The sequence below is a fragment of the Tamandua tetradactyla genome, chromosome 11 (genome assembly GCF_023851605.1).
Source record: "Tamandua tetradactyla isolate mTamTet1 chromosome 11, mTamTet1.pri, whole genome shotgun sequence".
NCBI classification, from domain to species: domain Eukaryota; kingdom Metazoa; phylum Chordata; class Mammalia; order Pilosa; family Myrmecophagidae; genus Tamandua; species Tamandua tetradactyla.
In genome coordinates this window covers 57,009,531-57,018,934 of record NC_135337.1, presented here as the reverse complement: position 1 = coordinate 57,018,934, position 9,404 = coordinate 57,009,531, and the positions used below count along the sequence as shown (strand labels likewise).

The 9,404-nt window shown below is 38.4% G+C and overlaps 1 pseudogene; it reads left to right on the top strand.

Annotated features, from left to right (window-relative positions):
• The first annotated feature begins 6,249 nt into the window (after window positions 1–6,249).
• LOC143649132 (ORM1-like protein 2 pseudogene) lies at window positions 6,250–8,999 on the top strand (annotated as a pseudogene).
• Window positions 9,000–9,404: the final 405 nt, after the last annotated feature.

The following is a 9,404-nucleotide window of genomic DNA, read 5'->3' as shown; positions in this document are numbered from 1 at the left end:
CTAGCCCTCCCCAGGGACTATAATTTAGCCAACATTAACTACAGTTTCAGCTTGAACTGCTGGGGTGAAGGGCTGAGGCATATATATTTGTCTAATTGCCAAAGCAATCAGTATCTGGCCTGTCTGGAGTGGATCCTTGGCACCTATTAATCCACAGATGTTGAGACATCTCCAATCCATCTTTGTAGTGTTGGTTTTAACTCTTCTGTCTGATTGGCTTTCCAGACCTTCCCTGACTTATGTTCTTACCTGCACCCCAGCTGACACCTGATGTGAACTTTGCCAGGTCTCTCCTCAGAGGGCTTTGTAGGTCTTGGCTGAGGACTCTCCAAACCCTGTGTTTGCTCTACCCCCTGAGCACTGTCATTTGGACTGATGGCTCAAGGGGGCACAGTCCTACAACTGGGTCAGGCCCCTCACTCCTGGCTCCCTCCCAGTACTCATCTCTTGGTGAGTAGGTTTCAGAATTTCTTGCAATCCAGAATTCACCTAGCTTATTTAATGAAATGAGTCACGTCTTTGCAAGGATTAGAAAAATTGGTAACAAGTAGCTAGATTCTGATGTGCTATTCCTTTCCAAGCTGATTTATAAATTTTGGTGGCATACTATTATCAAATGTTCTCTTCACTTCAGTAAGCCCTATGTGCTTAGTGACCATCACCACATCTTGCAAGAAGGAAAGCTATTTGATTAAGATCCTGAAATTACTTGGTTTCTTCAAATGCCTTTAAAAAAAAATCAGAGAGAAAAATGTTTTTTCTCTGAGAGACATGGTTATTGATAGTTTGAATGTAACTGGTAGTAAGAACTGTTCATTAATACTAGATTAAAAGTCCACCTGGTATCCAGATTCCTGCTGTTCAATGAGCTTTTACATCAGGAAAATTGCCAAAAGGCTTTTTATGTAATGAAATGGGGTATAACTATTAAATTGAAAGCGTTCACCCAAGCCCACATTTCCCTTTCTTTCTAAAGATACTTTTCAATGCAGCAGTAAGTATTCATCATTTTGCAAATGTTTGAATACATAGATTGCCTCTTTCTTCTGTATCAAATAGAAAACCTCAAGTCAGGGGCCAGATATCAGCTGTACTAATTACATTTCTCATTCATTTGTAAATTATTTGAAAATTCAAAGAAAGCTTGCCCTTGACACACTGAGTTTCCAAAGATCTTAAAATGTAACACCTGGAAATTTTTTCCTAGTCAATTAACTTATGAACTGGACAGTGTAACTTATCATTGTTCCAAGAGTTTGGCCTGTGTGTCTATTGATAAGAACTGAGGGTAAACTATAAATCATCAAAAAGAAATGACTGCAGAATTAAGTAGCCAAATATAAGGATCGAGATGAGTTGTAATGCAGTCCTATAACAGATTTGTATGACTGTTATCAAGGAGCGCTCCTGAATATATTGGTCTTTTTCACACTTATTTTGGGCTTTAGATATTATTTGATGCTGACTTCTACCTGTTATTCTCTTATTCTTTAAATTTTGAATTCATATTCTTTTTCCTCACCTTTAAACTAGTTTATTTTCCTTGATTTCCTACCTTAGGTGACAGCAGGAAAATCAAAATTATCTGTACCTTTTCCTTCTCCCATGCTTTGTAGTCAATTAGTCAACAAGCCCTGCAAGATTTACATTTAAAATGCCTCTCTAAATCTAGTCTACTACCTGTTTCTGTAAATAAACTTTTTTTTTTTTTGTTAACTCAGCCACTTCCATTAGGTATGTATTGAATATGGCTGTTTTGATGCTAAAAGACAGTGTTGCATAGTTACAAAGCCAAAAAGTGCTTGTGGAACCTTATTCTAGTTCATATTTTCTTCCTCTCTCACCTGAATAATTATAAACATGTTTCCAGTTGGTTTTCTTGCCCTTAGACATTCCAACACCATGTTCCTGCCAATATCCCTTTTATCTCAAACCCTAGCAAACTTCTAATCCTTCGGGACAGAGATTGATTATAATTATTCTTTTACCTACGTATACTTTTAGACCCTAAAGATATGATGTGAACAAGATAGTTCAGATTCAGATTATTTCCCTGACAGCTTTTGTTTTCATTCTAAAAGAGTAGATAGATAATGAAGCACTCAATAACTGCAAGTGTAAGGGCCGCCCCTTTCAAGATGGTAGAGTAAGAAGCTTCAGGGCTCTCTCCTCTCACAGAAGTTTTGAAAACCAGCAGGAACTGAAGGAAACAGCTTTCTTAAAGCCCAGGATAAAGTATTACAGTAACAGGAAAAGCACTGATTTAAGAAAAGGCAACATAAATATGGTAGGATCATGTGGAGCCCTGCCTGGCCCCTTCCTTTTCCCCTCCCCTGCTCAGTATGGCACTGGCCCATGCCCCAGTGCAGGTCCTTGTCACTGTTCTGGGAAGACCAAAGTAACCTTCATGCACAGTCTTGAAGTCTTGTCCAAGTTGGTGGTAAACTGAAGGACTGAACCAGGATACTTTTCATGGGCTTACTGTCCTAGAACTTGCCCTGCTTGTTAAGGCAGCTCATATAACTTTCCTAAAGAGCATAATGGGAAAGCAATCAAGCCATGCCTGCCTGGGGCAAAGAATTGCTGGTTGTGGGACATAAAGTGCAATGGCCAGAACCAGGAGGAAACTGTTTCCTAAGGAAGAGGGGACATTAATGTCTGTACAGGGGCACACATGCATGCCCAACACCAAATACATGCACAGGATTCAGGAAGCCTCCTATGCTTTGACTTCCATTTATTCTATTCTCTAAACTTGTATGGACAAGCTTTGAAGGAAAACAAACACAAAGGTCATTCTGCAAAGACTTGTAAGATTTAATTGGTGAGCAGAGCTAAAATGCTCATTATGTCTGCACATAGCAGACATTTAATAAATGGGAGCTGTTATTGGTCACAATGTTTTGTTTCTAATTAATCTAACCAGAGTATTTCCACAAATGAACTGAACAGCTGAGAGGTACCAGCTGACTTCACAAAGTTTAGTTCAAACAAACCCAGGTTAGTGTCTACTTCTTTCTATTTCATTTAACAAATAATTACTGAGTAGCTACTTTACAGTAGATACTGGCCCAGGAGGCAGGACATTTGTATTGAACAAAATATAACCAGTACCTGCTTCTTGGAGCTTTCAGTCTAATATAATGTGATTGTCATGTATTTTGCCTCTAGACAGTTTTTTGGAGAAAGAATGGATTTTGATGAGTTCCCCATAAATATATATATATATATATAACTATCTCTGTCAATACTACACTGTCTTAATTAACCTACATTTATTGTAAGTCTTAAAATTGGATAGTTTGCAATACTAGTAGTCAATAAGAGGGAGAGGTGAGGGTATGGGATATATGGTTTTTTCCATTTGTCTTTTTATTTCTTTTTCTGCAGTAATGCAGATGTTCTAAAAATGATCATAGTGATACACAGCTATGCAATGATATTGATGAAACTTGACTTTATTTTGGATGGCTTGTATAGTGTGTGAAGATATCTCAATAAAAATACATAAAAATTATTTTTTTAAAATTAAATAAACTCTAAGAGTCTTTGATGGAGGAGGTATTCGTTGGAGCCAGATGTAGCATGTTTTATTGCTCAAATAAAGTAGACCCACAAATGTAAGGATTTGTCTTGTTATTTTGATTTCCTGACTTATCTTTCCAGGAAGTAGTCCATTTAAAAATAATGATTACTTACCTCTGGCACCAATTCCAAGACTGTATTGAAGGCATCTCCCATTCCCACTTTACTTTCCTTCCTATTTCTTTTATCTATATATGGTGATTTTATAAACAACTAATTAAATGTATTTGGTTAATATATGTCCTGGAAAAAAGTAAAGAGCAAAGAAAATTTTATATTATAATTTAAGAATGATAAGAGCTATTTTAGATTTTCTTTCTAACACGATCCAGGCATTTTTGTATTACTTCTAGTGCTCACAATGATCTTTCACATTAGGAATTTTTAATTGCATTTTACCAATGGAAACTAAGACTCAGAGAGGTTAGGTTATCTGTCCAACTCATTCCCTTGCTAAGAGGCGGCACTGTGATGCTAGTACAGACACACCAACTTTAAAGCTCATGTCCTTTCTCTGGTGCAGTGCCTCCTGCGGGAGGTAGAATAATCCCCTCTCCCCCCAGCCCAAAATATCCACATCCTAATCCTTGGATCTGTGAATATGGCACTTTACAGGACCTAACAAAAGGGAATTAAGGTTGCAAATAGAATTGTCCTGGATTATCTAGGTGGTCCCAATGTAATCACAAAGATCCTTAAAAGTGGAAGAGGTGAACAGAAGAATAGGTCAGAGTGAGAAGGACTTAATCTTCTCTGCTGGTTTGGAAGAGGGAGGAAGGACCTATGAGCCAAGAAACATAGAAAATCTTTAAATGCTGGAAAAGGCAAGGAAGATATTTTTTCTCATAGCCTCCAGAAAAGATTGCAACCTTGCTGACACCTTGATTTTTTTTAAGACCTGTGATAGACATCTGGCCAGTAGAATTTTAAGAGAATAAATTTACATTATTTAAGTCACAAGGTTTGAGGTAATGTGTTGCAGCAGCCATGGAAAACTAATACACCACCTCCCTGGGCACAGAATGATTTAAAAATATTTGCAAAGAAATGATTATTTGGTATACTTTATCATTGTATTAGAATAGACATTAGAAGATCAGAACTCAGAAAATAATACATTGTGTCATTTTTGACATATAAGTAAGACTTCATGTAGCAGTAGGAATTGTTCTAGGTGAATTTAAATCCAGGCTTATTAAAATAGAATGTGATTGCATGTTACAGCTGGGAGTTACTTATGATTGAGAGGGAAGAACAGGAGGGAGGGAAAAAAGGATAAAAGCAAAAGGAAGAAAAACCTTTAGACTGTGTACCATTAAAAAGAAAGAACAGATTTAAATACTGTATGTATTTTTTTAATTATTGAAAAGGGAGCCACATGAAAACAAAAATTATCAAGCAGGAAACATCTTTTATCATTCCTTTCAGTTCTCAACCATTGTATTAAATTAATCTAAATGGGAAAGTTTTCCTTTCTACATGCCTTATCTAAGCAATTATTGAAGCTTTTTAAAAAATAAACAATGCAAATAGACTTCATGGAAATCTTGTATTCATTCATGAAAATAATAGACAGAACTGAATTATTCATAGAGCCAATTATTTTTACAAAGACAGTGAGTGACAGGTATGGTGAAGGGAATGCTTTGCTGGTAATTTAATTTTTAAAGTGTGAAAAAAAATCTGTGCCAGGTTTTAAAACTTAACAGTAAATCTGCAGTGGGGAGTCGAGGCTCTTGAAACGAGGCCTGTCTGGTTGTGACTCCGATCAAAATCGGAAATCTGTTGGCAACTACCAAAATACAGCGTTACCGGTATGAGACCTTAGGTGTTTTGTAGTATCATTGGGAATTTGGTGCTAAATATCATAGCCTAGAAGGGTCAGGCATAGGTTGAAAAATTTTTTTTTTCTTGGAGAAGATACAGTTGTTGCCAAACACAAAGGGATAAGGTAGATAAGAGGTGAGTTTCTTGTAGTGCTTTAAAATTCTCTCCCAACAGGCAAAGGTAAAGGAAAGGCTCTTGGTGCTCTGGTTCTGGGCTCTGGCATCCACCTAACCCCAGCGTGTACGTATGGTCCACGTAACTAACAGATTTGTGGTTACTTCCTCTTGTTCTCCCTCTTCCTCCTCCATTTTAATGCAAAGGGGACAAAGCCCCCAAATTCTCAAAAGTTCTACTTAAGCCAAGCGGTCAATATGTAAATCTTACATATATGAAAATTCACAGTTTAAGGAGGTCCAAGGAAGGGTTTAAGGTAGTACAGCCTTTTCGTCTTCAGTGAACACTTTTTTTTTTTAAAACTAATAGTGTTTCCTTTTGGACTTTTGTCTGAGAATGGTGTAAAGATGTGGAACTATATTAACATTTTTCTGAATCATATTCTAGAGGAAAGGCTGAATCCCAAGGCTATGGCATATGGCCATAAACTCTTAAGGTTTACTCACTTTTCCCCACATTCTAAATTGAGATAGTTTCTTGTCATTTGAAGCTTTCTTTAGTCTCCTATCTATAATTTGTTAGGGTTGCCTCTTCTGGGTCAAAAAAAAAAAAAAAAATTACCAATGGTTACGTTTTTGCAATACAGCTTTTTACACCCTCCCATATCAATTGAAAACTTTGATTGGGTGCTAGATTTTGTTTACTCATAAAAGTAACACAAGCATGGAGAACAAAAATAACTACAACAAGATGTTCAGTGAAAGTAAATTTTTCCACCATTCCAGATCTCTAGTCCAGTTTCTGAATTATCCTCTTAGAAACCAGGTATGCATTCCTGAACCACACAGTTCTTATTTACACATCACTTTATAAGGTGCATTATCTTGCACCTTGATTTTTTCATTTAACAATACGACTCAGAGATATTTTGACATCAGCACTTATAGATTTTACCTCGTACTTGTCAACAAAGGCAAATTATTCCACCGTGTAGATGTATTATAATCCATGCAATTGATCTCCTACTGATGGACGTTTATATTATTTCAGGATTTTACTCTCACAAACAATCTTGCAGTGAATATACTTGAGCATATATTTCTTCACATGTATGAATACATCTGCAAGTTAAATTCCTAGAAGTAGACAGGCATGATGAAAGGGGTATGCATTTTAATCTTTTAGTCGAGATTTCTAAATTTTTCTTCAAAGATAATGTACCAATTTTCACTCCCGCCAATGGAGTTGAAGAGTCTTGTTTCGCCATGGCTTCTCTCCCATAGTATTATCCATCTTGCTGGTCCGGCTAAGGTGGCAGGAGGAGAATGGAGGTTCATTGCTTTAATTTGTACTTGTTCAATTAGACATTCATTCAACAAACACTTCTCAACAAATATATCTTTTAGAAAAAGCAACTATGAGGAGATTGTTCCAGTTATCTATTTCTGTAAATAAACTACCTCAAAACTTAGTGGCTTAAAATAATTTATTATTATCTTATCTCATAATTATGTGGGTTAAGGATTCAGAAGAACACAATGGGAACAGCTTGTCTCTGTTCCTTGATATCTGGGGCCTCAGCTGAGATGAATCTAATGGCTGGGGACTGTAGTAGTGGAGGGCTGGCAAGGGATTGCATTCTCTCTCTCTCTCCCCATAAGCTCTCCATGTGGCTAGGTTGGCTTTTCATACCAACACACACACGCACACACACACACACACACACACACACACACACACACACACAAGCATAGTGGGTATGGTAAAAACTTAGTTATGCTTCACAGACTTTCCTTATCTTTTTTGAAGCCATACAATAAAAACTACCTATAATTATGTTAATTACAAGGCTTGCAAGGAATTTTGTTTATTGCAAATAGGTCTTAAAATACGGCTAGCTCATATAGAAGATAATGTTGGTTCACAAATGAAATCTTTTATTTTCTTCTGAGGCTGATATGAACAAGAGAAACTAGATTTTTCCCTCAGCTTCTCCCAGGTTTTCCTTCCCCAAGCTCTATACAACAATTAGTAACAGAGAAAGTTGGTTTCTTTGTTGAAATGCAAGCCACAGTTTGTATCTACCTTTAATTAAAAGTGAAGCCTTGGCATGCCCTGGGCTGGACAGGCCTCTGAAGCTGGCAGGTGGAGGCTGGAGGGTGCGTGTGCTGAGAAGAAATGGTGTGAGGCAAACGGAAGGTAAGGGGGTAGCTTTGAAGAGAGCCTTGAGAGGAACCTATGAAGGAGATAAGGAAGCTGGGAGGAGTATGGGGCAGGTTGAATATTAGGATTTAGGGAATTTAAGGTAGAGAGGGGTGGCAGGCAAGAGCTGCTTCCTAACCTAGTTTTAGAGCTAGCACAGTATTTTAAAGAGCAGAATATTGATGACCAGAACCACCCCCAGAGTGGGGCAAGGAGGGAGCTCTGTCCCTCAAGGCATTGAGCTCAGGTCCCTTTTTAGCCTTCCAGAAGTCCAGCACAAGTTCTTGCAGTGCCCCACAGCTTGAGGGAAGGAATGAAGATATTTACTGCTTGATTTGCAATGGAAATGAGAGACAGGACAAACTCCAGGGGAAAAGATGGGAATTAGAGGAAGCTTTACTCCCCCAGCCCCCCTTGGTGTTTCTTGATTGAATCCCAGGACCCTATTCTGGAATGCTGGATGTATGTAACCTCTTCCTGATTCCTTATTAACTTCTTCAGGAAAATGAAGTGAGATACTCCAAAATTTTTCTTGTCCTAGAAGCAGGTTCCCCAAGCCTAGGCTGAATCCTTCAAGATACAGTTGAAGTATAAGGATCAGTAAAATTACCATAATATGCTCTAAAATGTAGAAAATGCTCTTCTTGCCTTTGAAACTTTTCCCCAAAACTCCAATTTTCCCTTGTGCATGATGGGAAAGTTCTTTCATTCTCAATAGACATCAGGGGATTTTTGCCTATTCTGGAGACAACTAGGTAAACAAGCTCAAAGGACCTGAGAAAAAATTGAGTTGGACTCCTACATGATTCTCCCACTGCGATAGGGTGATTGTGGGGTGGTGCACAGGGAATCAAATCCCAACACTCTAGTGGAGAATAGCTGTGGCATCTCGTGGCCCACATCACTGTTAAGACCATTGCATGTGGTTCTCCTCAGCATCCTGTTCTTCAGCCTTCCTGTTTTCTGGACCTTGACCAGCCATAACTTGGCTATGTCTTTCTGCATACGGTAAAAGGGACACCCATTGAGACCCCTGACCAAGGGCAGGCATGGCTCCTGACACATGGGGAGCAAATGGACTATGGGCTCCAGTTTACCTTTTCTTGCAAATTCTTTAGGATCTCCCTTATTGTACTCTACCTCCTGACCAGCTTCTACACCAGATATGACGCTGCTCACTTCCTCATCCACACAGCCCATTGCTCAGTGTTCTGATGCCGAAGTTGCCCCAATGCCTTGGGGGTTGTCTCTTTGGCATCAACAAGTACTGAGGAATGGGACTGGGGACAGCTCCACAGGCATGGAGAAAACATGGGAACAAAGGGCAGTAACATCCTTCATTCTGTTCTTCTTCATACTATCTTCAATATTTTTAAGGTCTGAGAACAGTACAATCTTTTCCAAACTGATTTTTTACTTAGGGAAGGCGGGGAGACGAGGTCCTAATCCTTCTTGCTCCCAGGAGGAAGCCATGTTTAGACATCTTGTTTGGTGATTTAGGTTTCTCCATATCTTCCATACACACTTCTTTTCCTGCTCTGTTTTGCTGTGCACTGTCCTTTTGCTGGGTTGAAAGGATGTATGGACCCTAGAAAAGCCATGTTTCAATCAAAATCCTATTTTGTAAAGGCAGAATGATCCCTATTCAATGCTGTATGTTTGAATCTGTAATTAGA